This window comes from Anolis sagrei, chromosome 1, assembly GCF_037176765.1.
Source record: "Anolis sagrei isolate rAnoSag1 chromosome 1, rAnoSag1.mat, whole genome shotgun sequence".
Lineage (NCBI taxonomy): Eukaryota > Metazoa > Chordata > Lepidosauria > Squamata > Dactyloidae > Anolis > Anolis sagrei.
This window is the reverse complement of record NC_090021.1, coordinates 190,164,138-190,188,493: the sequence shown is the minus strand read 5'-3', so window position 1 is coordinate 190,188,493 and position 24,356 is coordinate 190,164,138. Positions and strand designations below refer to the sequence as shown.

General features: G+C 38.1%; 1 protein-coding gene across 1 annotated transcript in view; it reads right to left on the bottom strand.

The window, feature by feature from the left end:
• The window catches only part of PDE11A (phosphodiesterase 11A), a 208,967-nt gene that overhangs the window by 131,856 nt on the left and 52,755 nt on the right, over positions 1–24,356 (bottom strand). The gene's annotated exons all lie outside the window — the stretch shown is intronic.

The following is a 24,356-nucleotide window of genomic DNA, read 5'->3' as shown; positions in this document are numbered from 1 at the left end:
GGAAATGAATTAGCCTGAGGCATCCAAACGATTAATTGAGCGTCCCAGTGTCTGTATCTTTGAGATATTGAAAGACCCACTGGATTCATGCTGAAGAGCTTGAAGAGAGGTTTCCTCCTTCCTCCTGATCTTGTTATTCCATGTTTTTATTATTTGTGCCAGTTCCTCTGCTCATGCGTATACCATGATTCTTACTAGGGGTATGGGTATAGTTTGGGGGATTTATGGATTTAAAGCTTCATTTGATCTCCCCATCCCATACTCACAGTCCATGTGTGCTTGTTACTTTTCCCAACAATGCAGAGCCAAGCTTAAGGAGGATGTGATGCAGATTTACTACAGGAGTTAGGAGAAAAGGCTCAAGAAGGGAGACATGATGGCTATGTGTAAATATGTGAGGGGAAGTCACAGGGAGGAGGGAGCAGGCTTGTTTTCTGCTGCCCTGGAGACTAGGATGCGAAACAATAGGTTCAAATGACAGGAAAGGAGATTCCACCTGAACATGAGGAAGAACTTCCTGACTGTGAGAGCTGTTCAGCAGTGGGACTCTCTGCCCCAGAGTGTGGTGGAGGCACCTTCTTTGGAAGCTTTTAAGCAGAGGCTGGTTGGCCATCTGTCTGGGGTGCTTTGAATGTGATTTTCCTGCTTCTTGGAAGGGGTTTGGACTAGATGGCCCATGAGATCTCTTCCAACTTTATGATTCTAAGATTAGATCTCTTTCTGTTAAGAGTCTTTTGAATGTTGTGTCAGAGACTACAAAAGGGCAACACTCATTTTATTTCTGACTGCACCTTGCCAAGGGTGTAACTATTGCAGAGGCAGCAAAATTAGGGTTTCAATTTCTCTAGCAAGGCCTGACACACACACACACACACACACACACACACACAGTGCCATTTCAGATCCAGCCTAGTAATGTTACTGATTTAATGAATTGCCAAATAAATTGTGCTTCTTTTCTTCTCAGAGGCAGCATGAATGGCACAGAACATGGATGGGCAACTGTTGGGGATTTGGGGACAGTACTGCACAAACACATCCAGTTGGATCATGCCCCTTTGAGAGTTATATCCCTTCCAAGAAACAAAGAATTTTCCAAAAGGAAGTGCTCCATTAGAAAAAAGGCTTATCTTGAAGCCCACAAATGTGAAGTGAATTGCCTCTGTGCCCCTTGAATTTGGGGCATTTGAAGCCAAGAGAAGGCTTTTATACAACTCCTGCAAAAATATGTTGTTCCTTAGGGATTATACTTTCCCACCCCCCGGTGGAGAACAGACACTGAACAAAATATGATGTTTCATATATTTTTTAAAAAAATCTTATTTCTCTTTTTCTCATTTTACATTTGCTTTCAGCTTTTTGTTTGTCCCTATTTGTTTTGCTTCTTTGGATGGCACTAGCTAATTAGCCCTGATGTTATACTAGTACCATGTTGGCAGAAAAAAAATATGGTGCCTGCTAGCTATCATTAATTTAACTGCTCCTGTGTCACACACAGACCACTTTTTGTAAAATTACACACACTCACAAAGTCACTTATTAAATCCAAAGAAATGTATCAGTGAGTGTTCAAAATGAGTTCAAACCCCGCTTAGTCACTGGCTTCTTTGCAAAGAAGTGATAGACGATATTTAAGATATGATAGAATTATCTTAAAATATGATACATTTGTACAAATGTACATCAATAGTGTGCTTTTCATTACAGTATAACTAAGATCATTTATTCACATTATAGACTCAATAACAAGCACTTCACTCAATCCATGCAAACCTACTTTAGAAATCCATTCCTAATATTTCTAAAAGTGATAGCCCTTTTAAGTGGTTGTTTGTGGTTTCTGCCATTCAGACATTCATGCTGTTTATCTACACTGAATCATAAACTGATGCAGCTGCTTACAACAAATCATCATGCTGAACTGTCAGAGAGGTTGATATGTGACCAGAGAAGGTCTGAAGCCTTATTCTGGCACAAAGACGGTAGGCACACAAAAACATGTGGCCTCATCCACATTGCCATATAATCCAGTTTGGTCAGTGTAAACTCATATAATGCAACGGACTTCCGGTGGGTAATGGCTGCGGGCAAGACGTGCTGAGAGGGAGCTCCGGCACGGGACCAGCGTTGAGGCGGCTTTGGTGAGCGAACTGCTCTCCCACCTCCGCCGGATCGAAGGCGAAGGTGTGCTGAACCTGCGGAAGCCCGTAGATCCCCAAGGAACCTCTTTCCCTCAAGGAGGGGGGTCGAAGGGGGTCCGGGCAAGCAGGAAAGCATCCGCCCCGCTGGGATCAGGCGAAAGCCTGTTTCAACTGTAGCCAGCCCATACAAAGAAAAGAAGAAGGAAATAAGAAACTCTGAGGAGAAATCGAAGAAGATCTCATTGCCAGGTACTAAACGGGTGCGAAATAGCCTGAGTGCAATAGAGAGAAGTAAGAATCTTGGAGATTGGGAGTTTAGAGAATTGAAGAAGAGTTAAGAAGAAGTAGCGGGATATCAAAAAAAAAGGAAAAAAAAATTGGCTAAATACGGGACCGGGAAGGAAATTAAGAATCAATCTGATAGATTTGGAGCATTAATTATTAATTACAAATTCAGTAATTAATTGGAGGACAATTGGCCGCGTTGAAGGAGACTTTCAGAAAGAAAAAGAAAAGAGAAAGAAACAAAATTTAGAGTTTAATTGAACTTAAAGGAGTAATCCATTTGCCGTGCTCCCGATTGTTCCCCCCCCCTGCCCTCTGGATCCTTTCCCCCCTCCCTGCCTCGAATTAGAGCTAAGAAGAAAGTAAAGTAAAACTCTGACCTTGAGCGCCATATTGTTGTGGCTAGAGGCCCCTTCTTTATAAACAATTTCCCAAAGAGGTTTTGGGAAGTGACGCAGGAGAAGAGAAGAAGGAAGGGGAAGTGACGAAAAAGGAAGAGGCGAATTAACTAAAAAGGAAGGCGGAAGAAGGCAAACCATAGAGAGGTGGAAGGATTTACAGAGAGGCAGGAGATACCATAGAAAAAGAACGCTACGGAGAGGCAAGATATAGCGACGGGGTAAAAGCAAAGAAGTGAAACAGATCTACGGACCAGGACGAGAAGAAGACGAGTTACGAGGAAGAGAAGCAGACGAGGACTCCGGGATCTACGGACCAGGACGAGAAGAAGACGAGAACTAGGAAGAGAAGCAGACGAAAGTAGAAAGTAGATCCTGAATCCCAGAAGAGGCTGGAAAGGAAAGAAGAGGTTGGAAAGGAAAGAAGATAAATGAGAAGGAAAGCGATTGGATATTGATAAGATAGGATAAAGATATAATTTTTATAATTGATTAAGTGAAATAACTGATTAATTGATTACTTAAATAAGCAAATAAATATAAAGTGGGTTTTTCTATTGGATAAAATTTACTAATAAGGGTTACCCCCAGGATATAAATTCTAACAGAAGAAGATAAATATACTATTGATCTATTATTGATTGGAAAAATAAATTTTAAAATTTTGATATATACCTAATTGAAATTAATTATTTTGACATATAATTAATTACAAATTAAATAACTGGAGTTAAGAAATTTTTAATGAATTGATTTAAGAAAATAGGATTTGGTGGTGAAAGTGTTGGAGCAGTTAATAAAGAAAGAAATAGATGTCAACAAAAGGGAAGCAGGAGAAGGAGAAATTCCAGCTAAGAAGAGGGTCCTTAGACACCAGTCTCAATATGGAGAATATCCTGAAGGAAATAAAAAAGCTGTCGGAGAAACAAGATGCTCTAAAAAAAGATATGGCAGATAAACAACAAGAGTTTTTTAATAAGCAAGAGAAGAATTATAAAGCGATGACGGAAGAGTTCCAAGGAATGAAAAAGAAGATGGAAGAGGAATTTGGGCAAATAAAAAAAGATATATCCCACTTATATGGAGAAGTGAAGGAATTAAAAGTTGGTAGGGTGAAGATGGAGGAAACACAATCTCATATGCTGAAGAGAATTAAAGGTATTGACAGACAAAAGGAAAAGATGGAAATAGAACAAGAAAAGTTATTACAAAAACAAATGGAATACTATTTAAGATTTAGAAATATTCAAGAAGATAAAGAAGAAGATATCGGCCAACTGATAACTACTATTATAGCACAATGTCTGGAATGCGAGGAAGATGAATTAGAGATGGAGTTAGATCAAACATACCGAGTCTCTTCATTTTACTCTAGGAAAAATAAAGACACCACGTGATGTATTAGTACAATTCACACGAAAGAAGACTAGAGATGAAGTGTTGTATAGAAGCAATAAAAAGCCAATTTATTATAAAGAAACGAAGATTGCAGTTCTGAAAGAGTTCCCACAAGCGACTTTAAGTAGAAGAAGGAAATATTACTTCCTTACAGATGAACTTAAGAAAAGATCAATCAGATTCCGATGGGAGAGAATTGAAGGAATTATGGTGACGTATAAAGAAGAAAGGTATTGGCTGACATCTGAACAGAAAGCTAAGTCTTTTTACGAGAATTTAATGAAGGAGTCAGAAGAGGCCGAACCAGAAGGAAGAAAAGGAGACAAGAAACCATTAACACCGGGAAGTGGAAATGGAAATGGTAAAGAGAAGAAAAAATCGAGACTTGAAACCCCAGAGGAATACAGAAAATTCAGTAAACTACAGGGAAGTACTCTACCAACAATGGAAGACCTAGGTGAAGGAGCATATGGTCTGGAAACAACGGCGCAAGGGATTTCGGAACTGAACTTAGACGATATCGGATGTGACACAGATTTGATGGGATAAGATGGCAGACAGACAAATAAAATGCTTCTCAAATAACATCAACGGTATGAATTCGCCCCAGAAACGCAAAAAATTATTTGGAAAACTACAAAAAGCTGATTTGGATATCATACTATTACAGGAGACACATATATGCCACAAGCATGTAGCACATTTGGAAAACAAGAAAATAGGTAAGACATTCTATTCATCATATGAAAAGAAGAAAAGAGGAGTTGTCACTTATATAAAAGAAAATCTTTCCCCGGAACTGGCGTTTAAGGATTTGGAAGGAAGATGCGTGGCAGTTAAAATTATGATGGGATCTGTAAAAATTCTTATTTGCAACATATATGCACCAAAAGGCCCAAAGACCAAATTTATTCAATTTTTATTAAAAAAACTAAAAGAAACAGAATTTGATGAGCTCTTAATGATGGGAGACTTCAATGGAGTCATGGATAAGCAAAAAGATAAAAGCAAGATTAAGAGGAATGGAGATGGAGGGGGACTCTTACCACAAAAATTTTTTGACTTACAAAAAGAATTTGAGTTGGAAGATACCTGGAGAGTTAGAAATGAAAAGAAACAGGACTACACCTTTTACTCACATCGCCACCAAACGTGGTCAAGGATAGACATGGCATGGATATCAAAAAATCTGGCGACTAAAGTTGTACAAATGGAAATATTGCCTAGAGATATCTCTGATCACTGTCCACTGGAAATAGAAATAAATCAGAAAAATTATCAAAGAAAATGGAGACTGAATGAAAATTTGATTAAGACAGAAGAAGATAAGAAACATTATAATAAAATTATTAAAGACTATTTAGAAATCAACGACATTGAAGAGACAAAGATCCAAGTTACGTGGGACGTGCTGAAAGCCGTTATGAGAGGACATTTTATCCAACACGGAGCTAGGAAAAACAAAGAAAGAAATAGACAAATGAAAGAAGTGATGGAAAAGATTGGGGATATGGAGATGCAGTTAAAAAAGAAACCAGAAAGTAAAAAACTAAATAAAGATTTAGCGAGACTTAAACAGGAGAAGTCTCGTTTGGAAATTGAAAAACAAGCAAGAGAGCTAAAGTTTTTAAAACAGCAAACGTTTGAGAATGCAAATAGATCTGGGAAATGGCTGGCAAGACAAGTACGGAAAAAAAGGCAAGCTACACAAATAACGAAAATAACCGAGGGAGACAAAGTCTACACGACAGATAAGGAGATCATGGAAGAATTTAGAAGATATTACAGTAAATTATATACTAGGGATGGAATAAAGAAGGAAGATATTGTTGAGTATATAAGTCAACTTAAATTAGAAAAAGTATCAGAAGAGATACGGGAAAAATTGAATAAAGAGATTACGGAAGATGAAATTGATAGAGCTTTGAGTAAAATGGACGCAGATAAAGCCCCAGGCCCCGATGGATTTACAGCGGGCTTTTATAAATCAATGAAGATTACTATGCTACCAATGTTGAAAAAAGTTCTAAATGAGGCCTTGTTAAAACAAATAATCCCAGAATCCTGGAGTCAGGCAGAAATAGTAATGATACATAAAGAAGGCTTACCATCTGAAGATATTAAAAATTATAGACCTATTTCCCTCCTAAATGTGGACTACAAAATTTTTGCTAATATCTTGGCAACGAGATTGAAGGAATTTCTGTCAGATTGGGTAGGGGAGGACCAAGCCGGATTCCTACCGGGAAGATATATGAAGGATAACATTCGAACTGTTTTAGATTTGATAGAATATTTTGAAGTAAACCATCAAAAGGAAGCTGCCATCTTATCAATTGACGCAGAGAAAGCGTTTGATAATTTAAATTGGGACTTTTTTAAGATGTTAATTCAGGAAATGGACATGGGAATGCAATTTACGAATGCAATTAATGCTATTTATGATGTACAAAGAGCGAAATTACGGATAAATGGTCAACAATCGGAAGAATTTAAAATAACGAAAGGAACAAGACAAGGCTGTCCGCTGTCTCCCCTGATTTTCATCATGGCCTTAGAGCCGTTGATGAAGAAAATAAGAGAAGATTCAAATATAAAGGGAGTTAAAGTTGGAAGATTTGAATATAAGATCAAAGCTTTTGCGGACGACCTGTTAGGAATTGTGGAAGATCCCATAAATAATCTCCAGAATTGGATAGACAAATTGCAAGAATATGGAAAAGTGGCAGGCTTCAGAGTGAATAAGGGGAAAACAAAGATTTTAACAAAAAATGTAAAGAAGGAAAATCAGGAAAAGATCGTATCTACCACAGGAATGGAAACAGTAAAAAAATTAAAATATTTAGGAATCTGGATAACAGCAAAGAATGGACAACTGTTGAAAAATAATTATGAGCTGACCTGGAATAAAATACAGAAAGATCTTAAGAATTGGAAAAGTTTGAAGTTATCTTTATTAGGAAGGATTGCATTAATTAAAATGACGGTTTTACCGAAGTTACTATTTTTGTTTCAAAATATTCCCGTAATTAGAAGTAAAATAATGTTTAAAAATTGGAACAAAGACCTCCTGAAATTTATATGGGATGGAAAGAGACCTAGAATTAAATATATCAACTTAATAGATAAAAAAACAAGAGGTGGTTTGGGCCTCCCAGATCTACAAACATACTATGATGCAAGTGCTCTCTTGTGGATAAGAGATTGGATGTTGTTAGAAAATGAAAAATGTTTGAATTTAGAAGGACATGATCTACGTGTAGGCTGGCATGCCTACACGTGGTATGAAAGAGAGAAAAAGGAAAAGAATTTTGGAAATCATTTTGTTAGAGCATCTCTGTTGAGAACATGGACGAAATATAAAAATCTTTTTTATAATAAAATACCTCTTTGGGTTTCCCCAATGGAGGCACACCAAAGAAGACTATTAGGCTGGAGAGCGTGGCCGACATATAAGGATATTTTGAAAGAGAACACAGGGGAAATTAAGCCCTATGAGGTTTTAAAGGAAAAAAATAAGAACATGACATGGTTAAATTACCTACAAATGAAAGATTATATCAAACAAGATAATAAGACAGGCTTCGCTTGGGAAGGTTCGATTTGGGATAAAACTCTAAGGGTGAAAAGAAAAGTTATCTCGGTTATTTATAATGCTCTCCTGACGTGGTTAACGGAAACTGAACAGGTTAAGCCATGTATGATAAAATGGGCACAAAATATAAGAAGATCTATTCAATTTAAGGAGTGGGAACAGATGTGGAACAAGAAGCTAAAGTATGTCTATGCAACTGATTTAAAAGAAAACTGGATAAAAATGTTCCACAGATGGTATACCACCCCTAAGAAATTATCATTAATAAATAAGAATACTTCAGATAAATGTTGGAAAGGGTGCCAACAGACAGGCACTTTTTATCATATGTGGTGGACTTGTAAAGAAGTAATGAAATACTGGTCTCTAATCCATGAAGAAGTTCAAAAAATTTTGAAAAAATCATATAAGAAGAAATCTGAATATTATTTACTGGGCTTCACGGACTGTGAATTACAACTACAAGATAATGAAGATAAACTTTTTACTTATATGACAACGGCGGCGAGAATTGAATTAGCAAAAGTATGGAAACAAGATAAGATACCTACTAAGGAGGATTGGTTGGGAAAAATAAGAGAAATAAAGGAAATGGATGAACTGACTTTTTATTTGAAGAAAAATACCGGAAACCCGATAAAGAGGACAGATTGGACACTTTTTGATAAATACGAGGAAGAAGAGAAAGAATAAAAAAGAGATAAAGTTTAGAAAAATAACAGAAACAATTTTAGAGTCACTACACCTGATGATGAGATGGAAGTCAAACCCTTTTATTTATTTATTTTATATTTTTATATTTTTTACATTTTTACATTTTTTACACATTTTTTTTCTTTTTCTTCTTTTTTGTGTATTTTCTATCTTTTTCCTTACTGTTCTATCTTCTTTAAATGTTCCCACTCTTTCGTTGTATTATATAAACACCTTAATAAAAATCATTTAAAAAAAACTCATATAATGCAGTTCAGTGCATCACATGCAGGGCCGTAGTCGGGGGGGGTTAAGGGTTCTAACCCACCACCACCCCCCTGGCAAGGTTTCTAACCTGGTTTACTCAAGAATTTTGACTGGTTAACCAAGTTATGAATAAACCAGGGTTTCATTTTTAAACTGACAAATTTCAGGGCAGGGTTGAACTTTAACCCCCCCCCCCCCCCCCCCCGGCTATGGCCCTGATCACACGCATCGTGGACAGGCCAGTGTGAGGATCAGACCATGTTGGCCCAGCCTCCTCCCTCATCATTTTCCATCTCCTGCTGCTCATATGGAGGTTGACAGGTCTGGTGGGTGCAGAGGTAGCCAAATTGGTAATATCTTTATTAGACCAAGGCTCAAAAATATTATTCTAGCTCTTAAAGCTCACAGGTTTAGCCATCAGGAAAGATAGTAAGGGGTGGACATGCACCCACACATTTGTTGGTGTCTACAGGTATTTTTCTTGTTTTTCAGGGAAATATAGAGGAGGCTCATATAGGCAGAAAGCTTAACCATCATTTCTCCTTTCCTCAACCCCATCACAGAAAGAAGCTGAAAGCACCAAGGACAAAGAGTGTGAAGGAAAGCCACAATGTTTATTGCCTTAAAGCAGTAGTTCTCAACCTGTGGGTCCCCAGATGTTTTGGCCTTCAACTCCTAGAAATCCTAACAGCTTGTAAACTTGCTAGGATTTCAGGGACTTGTAGGCCAAAACACCTGGGGACCCACAGGCTGAGAACCATTGCCTTAAAGAGTCTGAACAGGAGTGTCTCAGGGACATGTAGAGTGGAGCCACATGATTAAGATCCTTGAAATGACAGAATTTTTCCAATTGCATGAAGAGCCTTGATGTTTGCCAAAGACTCTCTTTTTTAGAATGTGTGTCTCTCCACATTGAGAGAATCAAGGAAGAAACTGGAATAGCACACTGCCCAACTTTCAAGAAAATTTCTAATGCCTTTATAACAGTGGTTCTCAACCTGTGGGTCCCCAGGTTTTTTGACCTACAACTCCCAGAAATCCCAGCCAGTTTACCAGCTGTTAGGATTTCTGGGAGCTGAAGGACAAAACATCAGGTGAGAACCATTGCTTTATGCAATTATATCAGCATTATTCTACATAATTCAGAATAGTGTTTCTACAAAAACATTTCTTAAACAATGTCTTGTGCTTATGACTGTATATTAGAATTCCTCCCTTAATAAGTGGTCTTAATGTAATCAGTATTGCAAAAAGTTCTCAAAATGTATTTTATTAAAAATTCTTCTGGTTTGCAGAATGCTGATAAACATTACTGAAATGAACTTTGTTTCCACTGTCCTTTTTAAGTTTATGCATCACTAGTCTTTGAAAACATTATATGTTATATTTATCTTAAATTGAGTTAGCCAGAACTCTCTGAATCTAAGAAAAGTAGCCAGCTTACTGATGCCTTCCCTACATATTTACATTTAGCATCAAATACACCAAGGGAACAGCATTATATAGCAAAGGCACTGAAATTTGATCATTCATGTAGATCAATATGTTTGTGCATTTGGATTGGATGACATTACCTTCCTTTGCAGCCTTCCAGAGTCACGCAGTGGAAGCATCGCTGGGAGCAGAAAACAGCAGTATAATTGGGTATCTCTTAATCTGAAATGTTTTAGATCAGAAGAAGGGTTCTGTATCTTGATTTTTTTTCTGATTTGGGAATACTTGCATATATATAATGAGCAATCTTGGCGATGGAACCCATATGAAATTTACACAGAGTCTAAATTTCATATGCAATAATTTTGTGCATGAAATAAAAAGTTTGTGTACACTGAACCAGCAGAAAGCAAAAATATCATGATCTTAGCCACCCACTTGGGTGATTTCGGATTTTAGAGTATTTTGGATTTCAGAATTCTGCATAAGGGATACTCAACCATTAAGACAAAAGCCAAAATTAGTCTGAAGGCAGACAACAACCACTACTGCATATATTCATGCTTTCAAGGGGCTTTGATTGTCATGAATATTCAATATGTCCAAATATTGAATATTCAATTTGGACATATTGAATATTCATGACAAGTTTGGTCCAGATTCATCATTGTTTGAGTCCACAATGCTCTCTGGATATAGATGTACTACAACTCCAAAAATCAAGGTCAATGCCCACCAAACCCTTCCAGTATTTTCTGGTGATCATGGGAGTTCTGTGTGCAAAGTTAGGTTCAATTTCATTGTTGGTGGAGTTCAGAGTGCTCTTTGATTGTAAGTTAACTATAAATCCCAGCAACTACAACTCCCAAGTGACAAAATCAATCCCCCCAACCCCACCAGTATTCAAATTTGGGCTTTTATGCCAAATTTGATCCAGTGAATGAAAATACATCCTGCATATCAGATATTTACATTATGATTCATAACAGTAGAAAAAATTACAGAAGTAGCAACAAAAATAATTTTATGGTTGGGAGTCACAACAACATGAGGAACTGTGTTAAGGGGTCGTGGTATTAGGAAGGTTGAGAACCACTTGCTTAGTTAGAGAGGACCCCATGTCTTCTCTAACATAACTTTACTTATGGCATTTCTGAATGCCTGGGTGTAGAAATTGTGATGGTGGCTTAAAGAGCTGGGCATATTTAGCCTGAAGAAGAGAAGGCTGAGAGGAGACATGATAGCCATGTATAAATATGTGAGAGGAAGCCACAAGGAGGAGGGAGCAAGCTTGTTTTCTGCTGCCCTGGAGACTAGGATGCAGAACAATGGCTTCAAACTACAAGAAAGGAGATTAAATCTGCACACTAGGAAGAACTTCCTGACTATGAGAGCTGTTCAGCAGTGGAACTCTCTGCCCTGTAGCATAGTGAAGGCTCCTTCTTTGGGGGCTTTTAAACAGAGGTTGGATGGCCATCTGTCGGGGGTGCTTTGAATGCGATTTTCCTGCTTCTTGGAAGGGGGTTGGACTGGATGGCCCAAGAGGTCTATTCCAATTCTATGATTCTATGAACTGTGGGCAGCACTTTCATCTTTCTGCAGAATGACCAATAACCTATTTTCAGATGATATCAAAATCCATAATTTTGGCTCCAAAACCTGCCCTTCACTTATTCATGAAATCGAATTAAATATGAGTAGTTACAGTAAATAAATGTACTAAATACTTTTTCTGGCTAGACAGCCTGGATTCCAGCTGCAGTAATGTAGTACTTCTGGGCTTATCGGTAGGATATACAGAAAACAATCTTTTGCCACAGCATGCATATTTTACTCTAGCGAAATTGCAATAATACACTTTAAAATGTTGGCTAACTTGTGTAATTATAAATAATGAAATACACTTTAATTCTGACAGTCCGAACAAACATTAAAGCTATAACGGTTTAGGGAGAGGAGCAGAAAAGTGGCTGCGCAGAAAGAAGTATCAGAGGCGCTTAATTGGCTTTCATTGTTCCACAAAGCAGCTTTTCAGTTACCAACAGACTTTTTGAATTGGCAAACCAGCTGGACAACCAATTCGTTTTATCCCCAGTTGACTAAGTTTTTTTCAAGTGTCATTGTGAAGCTGACACACTGCTTCTTGTCATTTTTTTTAAAATTCATTAGCGGCATGACACTTTGCCCCATCTCCAGGCAATTAGCGAAACCTGCAATTGCTTAAAAAGCAAATGGCCAAATTTTGCTAAAATTAAAGAATCAGCAAAACAGACCAATTATGCTAATTGGTCAATAAGCAGGGGTTTGGGTTATATGCTGGAAATATACTAATGATGTACTAATATTCAAATATTAATGGGAATTTAGAGCCTAAAAGCCAGACTGCCTGTAACACTTTCTTAAATGCTATGCCCACATCCTTCCTTCAATTTCACAGAAGCAGATAGAGTTCTCAACCAGACAAATAGAGGGATAATTTTCTAATTAATATGACTATATCAGCACTGCAAATTGTATTTTAATGAGTTGCATACAGACCGAGGCTCCATGTTACAAGTGATGTATGGCTGTCACTAACACAAGCGAAAGGGATTTAGGAATCTAAACAGTCCACAAGCTGAACATAAGTCAACAGAAGCTGCTAAAAAGTCAATGTGATTCCAAGCTGTATCAACAGGGATATAGTGCCTAGAGATTGAGGGAAATAATAGTATCGCTCTATTCTGCTTTGGTCAGACCTCACCTGGAATACTGTTTCCACTTCTGGGCAAAATTCTGGAATATGTCCAAAAGACAGCAACCAAAATGGTAAAAAGTCTGGAAACAATGCCCCATGGTTTAGTGAGCTGGGTATGTTTAGCCTGTAGAAGCAAAGTTTAAGATACGACATGATAGCTATATTTAAATATTTGAAAGGGTATCACAGTGAGGTGAGAGAAGGCTTGTTTTCTGCTCTAGAGGATAGGACATGGACCAATGGTTTCACACTGAATGAAAAGAGATTTTACCAAAACATTACGAAGAACTTCCTGGAAGTAAGAACTGCTCTGTACACTACCTAGGATTGTGATGGAGTATCCTTCTTTGGGGGTTTTTAAACGGAGGCTGTTTTCCTGTATGCCAGAAGTTTGGACTAGATGGTCCTTGTGGTCTCTTCCATATATATGGCCCCTTCTACACCGCCATATAAAATCCAGATTATCTGCTTTGAACTGGATTATATGACAGTGTAGACTTGTATAATCCAATTCAAAGGTGATAATTTGGATTGTCTGCTTTGATAATCTGAATTATATTGCAGTGTAGAGGGGCCTATGATTCTATGAATTGGGTCAAATATAGTGCTAACATTATTTCCATAAATTCTGATTGTCATGTGAAGTAGGCTATGATGTTTAAAATCTCTCTACAATGAAACATATGTAAAACATATTAATGGCAACAAGTGAGTTCAGATTTTCAATAGCCTAACTTCTATAATGTATGATAATAGCTGAGGCACTGTTTATTAATATTTAAAACTTTTAATATACTCTCAAGGATTGCTGGTCCACATAGGGATATTTTTATGTCACCTTGTCAGGTATTGACCATTTTACATATTTATGTGTTCCCAGTCTCTCTATATATGTGTGTATGTGCATGAATAGTGGCTTTTGCTAGCACTCAAAGATGACATAAACTCATAAAAATAAATACATACTCTTCAAACACCTAAGCAATCAATCCCTCATCACATCTGCTACAGGACAGGCTGTCAGTCAGCAGCAAAAGCCTTCATTACAATATGGAATAATATGGTACAGTAAGATAGACTGAAAGCATCAAGACAGAATAGCAAAGAAAACCATTCCCTAAGTCAAGATGCATAGTATCATTCAACACCACACCCTGATAGAACATTTCCAAACATTAGAAAGGTAATGTTTTTTGCTGCCCTTTCATGACACCGAAAGCAACTGGCTAACAGCAGCTGGCTAATGCAGGGGTTCTCAAACTGTTTAAATAGAGGGCCAGGTCACAGTCCCTCAAACTGTTGGAGGGCCAGATTATAATTTGAAAAAAACATGAATCCCTAAGCATACTGCACATATCTCATTTGTAGTGCGAAAAACACTTTAAAAACAATAGTAAAGTAAGGTAAAGGTTTTCCCCGACATTAAATCTAGTCATGTTCGACTCTGGGGTGTGGTGCTCATCTCCGTTTCTAAGCCGAAGAGCCGGCGTTGTCCATAGACACCTCCAAGGTCATGTGGCTGGCATGACTGCTTGGAGCACCCTTACCTCCCCACTGGAGCGGTACCTATAGATCTACATACATTTCCATGTTTTCGAACTGCTAGGTTGGCAGAACCTGGAGCTGACAGCGGAAGCTCACACCACTCCCTGGATTCTAACATGCGATCTTTCGATCAACAAGCTCAGCAGCTCAGTGCTTTAACCCACTGCGCCACCAGGAGCTCCGGCTTCATAATTAAAATGGAGAACAATTTTAACAAATATAAACTTATTAGCATTTCTATAGGAAGAATGGGCCTGCTTTTGGCTGATGAGATAGGACTGTTGTTGTTGTGTGCTTTCAAGTCATTTCAGACAGGTTGACCCTGAGCGAGGGCCGGGCAAATGACCTTGGAGGGCCGTACACGGCCCCCGGGCCTTAGTTTGAGGACCCCTGGTCTAATGGCAGTGCCTTCCCAGAAATACATAATTTAGAGTTGCTTACATTTGAAACAAGCCTATTCTGAAGCATTTATGCTGAAGCTGTTTCAAAATTAAGGGCAAGAGCAAGCACTAAAATTAGTCCAACCATTAAATGATCTGGTAATGCTTTCAAAAAGCTAGGCAGACATTATCTAATTTCTAAACTTTTCCCGGAAGAGCTACAGTGGGATTAAATTCAGAGAGACATCTTCATCAGCTGCTTCTATGCTGAAACATATGAATTAAACCGTATCATGCTATGGCATAACCCAGGTACAGACATGCCACAGATGAAAAAGAACTGCAAATATGTTCTCAGATAAGGAGGATGTTGTTGACTGCTAAAAGTTTTCCTTTCTACTCCTGACAATGATACTAGCTCCTTGAAAAGAGTTTAATATTTAGAGTTTGTTATATTCACTAACATAATTAACATCAGTGATACACAAGAGTGGGATTTATTATGTCTGTTTTTGTTTGCTTGGAAAATAAATTGCTGTACTTATTTCATTGTACTAACTGTTCTCCAGCTGAAGAACGAGGTTCTCTACCAAGAACACAAATCAAGATGTTTCTACTATCTTATTAGAAATTTAGTGCATTTCCATGCAGTGATTTCATTCAGTGTTTGTACCATTCCACAGGAAGTGTAAAAGGTAACTCCAGGATACAGATGAATAAAATAGGTAGGGGAGGGTGTTAGGTTTATAATCTGCAGTGCCCACCCTGAAGCAATTATTTTCACAAAATATTATTGCCTCATTCATGCAGGATTATAGTGAGCCAAAATACAGATAACCATGAAGGAGCGGTGTGAATCAGTTGCCTGGTGTGCCTTACTACTTTGGCAGCCACATGAGAGTAAGCAGACCGGATTTGAAGGCAACATATGTAAGTTTATTAGCTTTCAGCCTGAAAGGATGTCTCACACAGAGTCTCCACTCTAAAATAATAGGACATACGCATGCAACACAATGCAAGATATTTTATCTCCTTTGACAGCCATTCAAATTTCCTGCTCCCTCCTGATTGGCTGAAAAGCAGTCAAATTAGGATTCAGGTTTTGTTGGGGGGGGGGGCTGGGGACTCTCGCATATGTCAGAGATGGATGGAGTCTCCCCCGTGACAGGAAGAATGGGGCGCTGTTTGAAGCTGGTGCTATTCAGGGACTGCCCAGGCTGGGCTAACCAAATGGCTTTGTTTGTTTGTTTTGGTTTCCATCCACAAAAAATGTTTTCAGAATCTTGTACAATGATTGACACCGAATTGTAATTATTTTGTCTAATCCAGGTACCTCTTGCCTGCAGGCCAACTCCATCCTGTAGACTTGGTTCCCTTTCAACCTAAGCACCACTCCATCCCCAGATAAATAGAGAAGGAAGAGTTGACAATCTTATCTCTAATAACTGACTGGAGATAGCAGCAGGGATATCTAGTCTCAATTAGGAGAAATGGCTCTTCCAGTCATCAGCAGACTCTCTCTATGAGCCTTCCAGACTAATCAGGACATACACTGCACAAAGGAGGCACATGGTAGGCACTCATCCAAACTACTGAGATGTAATAGGGACTCCCTATGTGCACTGTATTGCTTGCCATTTTTGATTATCACAAATAATAATGAAGATGAGTTAATTTATCTAAACATCAGCAGCATATTTTATGCAAAAAGAGACACACATGAATATTTGTGCCTCCCTGCATGGAAAAAAATGGGGGCCAGTTTCCATTTCCGATGGAATGAGCATTGGAAAAGGGTCTTTGGTGATGTCAGGAGGAATTAACCTGTGGAAAAAGAGGCACCTTCCAACCTGCCAAATAATGGTATGGCATTGTCCATTGGCAGATACACACAACAGAGCAATAGTAGTACATTTTTAAAGTTGCTTTTATATATGATGCCAATTAATACACCATGTTGTAACATTTACAAACAGCTGTTCAGCATTTGCAAACAATGTATTATCTTTCCACACCATTCATGGTTTTGTATATTTCAATTCTTACTAAACATATTGTTTTGTAATCTGAAGGTTAGAACCACTAAGTGATACATCAATACATTGATTCTCTAAGCAGCCTAATTAAATTATTTGAACTTGTGCAGCAATCCTTTTCTTTACTTGGCTTGCATTTCTAAAGCAAATTTAGTTACAACAACAAAGACTAGCCAAAGTTTCTTGTGATACATCCTGGTCACAAAGTGCAACGGAAAACATAATGAGACAATGTAAGAGAAAATACTAAAACCAGATGACTCAATGTACTAGATCACTGATCACTAAGATAAAAGGGTGACAGGAAAGTAATGAAGAATCCTGATTGCAACACTGCAGTGTGCGACTATTTACTCTCATGGTTAGGAAGTTGTAAGAATTACTGTAAATGCACAGCAAATTACTGTGGTATGCTGAAAATGGGAAATCAATACCATTCTTTTGAGCAGGCTGGTTCACAGCTTAATAGCATTAAGTAATTATGTTTACTAATACCCATGGGAATCTTTGCAGAGAAGCAATACTGCTTCTTTTTCAGTCCTTGGCAAATCAGTATTGTCTATTATAGTCAAATTAGCAGTTCAACTATGATCAGTCTAAACACTGCCCTCTGTAAGAAACACTGACTACACATACCAAACTTGACATTGATGTTGTTGCTACTGTTGTTGAACTAAGTCATTATGGTGACTCTTATCATGGGCTTTTCTAGGGATGAAGGTGCACAAATTGTTCATGTTCACCTAGTGGGTTTCCATGAATGAGCAGAGAATGGAACCCTGGTCTGGAAGAGTTGTAATCCAGTTTTCAAACCACTATACTACACTGTTACAACAAGCTGTAACAGGAACAAGTGTGTGTGTGTGTGTGTGTGTGTGTGTGCTAAAGAAAACCTTATACTGTTGATTATTATATGCAGCTGCTAATGTAGGTCAACTAGCATGTTTGGAACACACCCAGTAGGGTATAACTGTATGGGTTTTAGAATACAGTTCAGCTTTTGCTCTGAGGAACCTTTGCTCAGGCATTTTGCTCAACCATTTCTACTGCTCTCTCATTTGGATGAAGATGAAGAAGCCTTATTCTGTATTCCTTACAAAAAACTATGTAAATTTGTGGCACCGTTTGTAACATTGCAAGCTTATGTTTTAACTCTGCTGATAAAAGTAAAGTTTTTCTGTTTTTCCCCTCTTGCCTGGGTGCAATATTATTGTGTCTTCTGCATTGGACTTGACTGAAATGCGCTTAGTGCAACATACACTGGTTCTCTACACACCAAACTATGGTATATACCAGGCATGGGTAAACTTCGGTGCTCCAGGTATTTTGGACTTGTGGAAGTTGAAGTCCAAAACACCTGGAGCACCAAAGTTTGCCCATGCCTGGTATATCCCTTTGTAAATCTAAATTCCTTAATGGTTGTTTCCAGGTAACTAGGAAGTTGTATAGATTCCAGTGGGTGCATCTACAGATACTTTTAATTCTAGAAGATAACAAAAATTTATTTTCCAGAAATATATTAAAGGTTAAATTATGAAACAACATCACTTAACACTTCCCTATGATACAGCTGACAATCTCACTAGGACAGACTTCATTTAACTTTAATTACGTTTCCTCATATTAGTCTTTGATTGTCTAGATTACTGAGAATTGACTTATTGTTGATGATATGTTGGGCATGGTGGGAGCAGAACAAAAAGTGCTAAATTTTTAACCAAAATCCAGAGGTCCACTAAATGTTAAAAAAAGAGCAGGGGAGGGAAGGGAGCTAAAAGATATAACAAAGTGATTTTGCACACTCAGCTGAAAGTGTTGTTTCATCACTAAAATTGCAGACTGTAGTCTTTCACTAGTAAAAGTCCCTGTATTTATTTGAGTATGATGCAGCATCGAAAGTAATGCATGCCTCAATTTTGAAGGTGTGCATTACAAAAAAAAAAAGGATTCTTTCCACCAGACTTTTCATAGCAACCATCAGCTTCCCTCCAGCTTTCTCACAGCCACTGTGTCTCTCCTTCTGTCCCCAGCTGGGATCTCTTACCCAACAGCAGAGATGGGTTTAGGTGTGTGATTCTAACACACCATCGAATTTAATGAGCACCTCATTTTTTGCAATGTAATGTAGCAGAAAAAGGTGACCATTAGACTCAAGTAAATACAATACTCCTTGTGTTTTTTTTCTAAAACAGTCTTCTCCAGTGACCTCACCATATGTTATACTACAATTTCCACCATCCATAACCACCATGGCCAATGTATTATAACCGAACACATCTCAAGGATATCAGATCATTGAAGACTATTAACATTTTATTTCAGCAGACCTAGATGTATTAAAATAATAGGAAGATAGAATTTCTTACCAACCTAATGCAAGTCCTCTTAGAAGAGACTTGCAGTTTCTCAAGTCGCTCCTGACACAGAAAAAAAGAAAGCACAGCAGCTAGTGTATGGTGAATACCAAGATTTGGCTGATGTAATAATCATAATGGGAATCATAGCTAAGTTGGGTACAAAAGGAACAGCAAAGGTGTTGTGCAAACAATAAGCCGCAAATTGGATTGGTGTGATGAATTAGGCAGCACCAAGACTGTAAATCACACACAGGGGAGACATTTAAACGGTCCAAAATGAAGAGTATGAGAAACACATTTTAGAGACTGCTCCTTGATGACATCTGAACAGTTATTAGAAGAGTGGAAACAATAAGAATGATAATGATCTATATTATTAAGGGCTATTTAAAATATGGTATTACTCATAGCACGTAGAGAGCAATCCTGTTTCTCCCTTGGTGACTCTAAAAATATGGGTAAAACATATACTATAAGAGAAAGTGGGAAGCCTGGGACTGGAGACTGTGATGTATATTCTCAATATTGAAACCAACTATTATAGTAGCCTCACTCTAGCTCCCACCACTGAAATCTTTGTGGTGTGTTGGCCGAAGGGGTTGGTTTGTGTGCATGGGGGGAATGCAATACTTAGTGAGAAGCTTTATCATGGGTTAAGTTGAGATGTCAAAGTTCATTTTCTGCTAATAAGCTTCCTCCCGGATGGTCTTGTTTCAAATATCATCTTCTAAGACAGATCCTATAATCTATAAATACAGTACTAGTTCTTTTTGAAGAGATTAAACAGCAGATAACTAGAAGAGTCAACATTCTTACTATGGGATTGATTACATCCAAGACATTTAAGTGGCCAATAGTTTTTCAAGGAAAATTGTTTGCTGAGGGAGAGTGCGTCTTCTTACTTTCCTGATAGGCCACCTTATATCTAGGAGATCTGCCTCTGAGTGTTGACAATGGGTGCATCTATCACAATAAAACCATTACTGTAGAATTAATGCACTCTAGAATTAATGCAGTTTGACAGCCCTTTACCTGCCATGGCTTAATGCTGGGATTTGTAGTTTCGTGAGGGAGCAATAGCTTTTGACACAGAAGGCTAAAGATCTTCGCACTGAACCATGGTTGTTAAAGTGGCATCGAACTACCTAGATCTACCCACAATCATGCCTACAGCACAATCCTGGTATTCCAAATGAGAGGAGCTGTACCAAGGATATTACGGGACCAACAGAATTAGGACTCAGCAAAAGTACTATGGAAATGCTTACAGCACACCAGCTTCTCCATGAGTTGCAAGATATCAGTGGACTATGCTGCCAAAAATGGAGTCGGCATATGTTGTTAGTGCAGCTCTGGTCAGTAAATCCACAGCAAACTCAGAAGACATTGCCAATATGCTTTCCCCCAAAACACAGGATGAACTGTCAGGAGAATTTTGATTTACACTGAAAGGGCACTGGGATGGGTCTTTCCCAATAGGCAAAGAGTGATAATGCTTTTGTGTGAGAGAACATTTAAAAAACCTGAAAGATAAATGTGCATCACAGATAACTGCTTGTTCAGTGCACCTTATTATTTTCTCAGACCACTGTGCATAGATACAGCCAGAAAACACTTTGCAGAATTTTCCCTTAGGGAATAAAGCTCTTTGTTCAATTAGCAGGAATGAATGGCGGCAGACTCATAAAATATGCAATGGATAAAAAACTAAAATTCTAAGATATTGAGTAAGTAGATATGAATCCATTTTGTCCAACAAACCATGACATGCAGTAGCCACTTGGTATCTGGTGGGGTTTGGTTCCAGGACACCCCATGGATACCAACATCTATATATGCTAAGTCCCAGCCAGTTTTAATCACAAAGACATGTGTCTTCTGTTCAATCTTTGTTTTGTGCATTTTAATATGAATTTTGTAGAAATATGTTTTATGTGCATATTTTATAGAATGTTTTAGATGATTATGTGTTTTGAGCAATGTTGTAACCTACCTCAAGCCACAAGGAGAGGTGGATCGGAAATATAATAATAATAATAATAATAATAATAATAATGGTATAAAATTGTATTTATTTATTTTTTTGGTCGTGTCAGGAGCGACTTGAGAAACTGGTATGGTAAAGCAGTATAACATTGCAAAACAAAGAATTGTTTTTTGGAATTTTAACAAATATTTTAAAGCAATGGAGGATTCAATCCATGGATGCAGTACCCATGAGAATAGAGGGCAGACAGCAGTTTTGATATAAGGTAAAATAATTCTAGAGTTCATCTATACCACGCATGGCCAAACTTTGGCCCTCCAGGTGTTTTGGGCTTCAACTCCTACAATTCCTAACAGCCGAATTGTGGGAGTTGAAGTCCAAAACACTTGGAGGGCCGAAGTTTACCCATGCCTAATCAATACTATAGAATTAAGGCTGTTTGCCATAACTTTTAACTGCCATGGTTCAATATTATGGAATTGTGGGATTTATAGTTTAGTGAGGCACCAGCACGCTTTGATAGAGAAAGCTAAAGATCTTGGAAAGCCAGAACTCCCATGATTCCATAGCACTGAGCCATGACAGCTAAATTGGTGTCAAACTGCATTAATTCGACAGTGCAAATACACTACACCCCATACTTTTTAATGAGAGGAAATCCATGGAATTCAAAGTGCTGGTGTTAGAATAATAAAATCACTGAGTTGAAAGAGACTGCCATCCAGTCCAACCCCATCCTGCCATGCAGGAACACACAATCAAAACATTCTCAACAGTTGGCCATTCAGTCCATGCTTAAAACTCCCCAGAGAAGGGTGCTCCACCACACTCTCAGGAAGCATATTCCATTGCCCAACCGCTCATACCATTAAGAAGTTCTTCTTAAATGTTTAGGTGGAATCTTTTTCCCATCAATTGACATCCATTGCTCTTAGCTCTAGTCACCAAAGCAGCAGAAAACAAACTTGTCTCCTCTTCCTCAGGGTAGCACCCCTAAAATATTTAAACATAGTGATCATGTCCCCTCTCGCCTTCTTTTTTTCCAAACTAAACATACCCAGCTCCCTAAGGTGCTCCTCACAGGGCTTGACTTCAAAATCTTTGATGGTTTTGGCTTCCCTTTCTAATCTCCCCCTATGGAAGGAGTATTTCTTGAATATCCGTTTACTGACATCTGTACAAGAGTGAACAAGCAGCGCTCAGCACTATATAGATGTGGTACTATTTAGGTGCAAAGTAAACAAACAAAAAGTACTGGCAGCAGGATGGGGAATAGAGTAATAAAGATGGCAAAAAAGCCCTGCAACCAGAGAGGCCTGCCAATGTGACAACTTCTTCATTTCTCATCCTTGCTGCCGCCCTCTGCGCTGCCCCCAAACCAGCTCTGTCAGCAGAAGCACCCCTCTGAGTCTTAGCCAAAAGAATTGCTTTCCATTACATTGTTTCGCCAAAAAAAAATTGAGTTGGGCAAAACAATTTCCAAGTGTTGTGCAATATCAGGGACACGATATATTACAATTATAACATAACAATTCATATGAACAAATTGTTTTTCCAGTCGCAGTACAGACTTCTCCTTTCCCAGTGGCATATGATGACTTGCAGAGCAAGGGCTCTTAGTAACACCAATGAAGATATATTGTGCAGTTGTTTGGGCTTTATGCCTTTATTTTCTGGTAAGAAAAAACATAGATGGAGCAAAAACGAAATGGGAAGGGAAAATGACCACAGGATAAAAGTGTTGTGTGGAACAAATCCAAGTATAAGAAAATGCACTATCATTTACTTCTTCCCCATCTTCATCTCTGTGGTTTACAAACAGGAGCAAAAGACATAAAAACATCTCAGACCAAGGACAAGTGCAACATGAACTGCTGCTCAGTAAACCTTCTATTTTTTCCTATTAGAGAAAACGCAGGCATTAAGTCCTTACAGTAATTTTATGTATGCTTATTTTGGAATTAAATTTCAGTGGGAAAAATGAGCTTTATTTCCAAATAAAAAGTTACACAATTGCATTATTCATATATTATTTCACAGTAATCATACACCTATTATCCTAGGAAGCTAATTAGTAAGAAAACAAATTAGTAGTTAAAGATACACTTTATACTTAGAGATATAAAGACTAACAACATACATTATATGGTCTATACCAGGCATTTATTTATTATTTATTTATTAAGAGCATTTCTATCCCGCCCTTCTCGCCTCCGAAGAAGGACTCAGGACCAGCAAGCACCATTCGGTGCCAAACAATATACAACATAAAATACATTTAAATTACATTAAAAACAGTTATAAATACATTAAAACAATACGCCATTTCATGTCATCCTCCAAATCAATCCATAGCCATCAGTTCAAACAGCCCATTAAAACCACCTTCAATCCATTGCTGTCAACTAAAAACTAAAAAACAGTCAGTTAAAACCATCTATCCTAGGAATGCCTGATCCCATAACCAGGGTTTGAGCTTTTTCCGGAAGGAGGGGGCAGATCTAATCTCGTTAGAGAGGACATTCCACAGCCAAGGGGCCACCACCGAGAAGGCCCTGTCTCTCGTTCCCACCAAACGTGATTGTGATGGTGGCAGGACTGAGACCACATGCTCTCCCCCCCCCCCCCACACACACACACACACTTTTCCTTTTGACTATGTGACCTGTTGATAGCCGTTTTTGTTACAAGAGAGATGCCCTGACCGGCTGGCACAGGGAACTATCTCAAACATATCTGAAACTGACTGGTATGTTTTGTACCTGTGTATACTGAACACATGAATGTTGTGAGTAAACTTTTTTTTATCAAAGTCTACTACATTTTTGTCTCTTGAGTGCAGGATATAAAACAAGTTGTTTTATGGGAGAGTTTTTTTTTGAGCACTGAAAAAAAAACTTCTAAAACTCTGCTATTTTTATGCACTGGCAAATCTATGTTTTCCTAACAGATCAGAGACAACAAGGTTATTCAGTCTAACACTCAAAACCATTGCCTAGCATAATTATATCTGGTTGCATACCACAAGAGAAGATTCTACTGTAAAGGAGTTTTGGCTCTTTTCTGAAAGGCCATGCTTTTCTAAAAGTTAGGATCTCCAAAA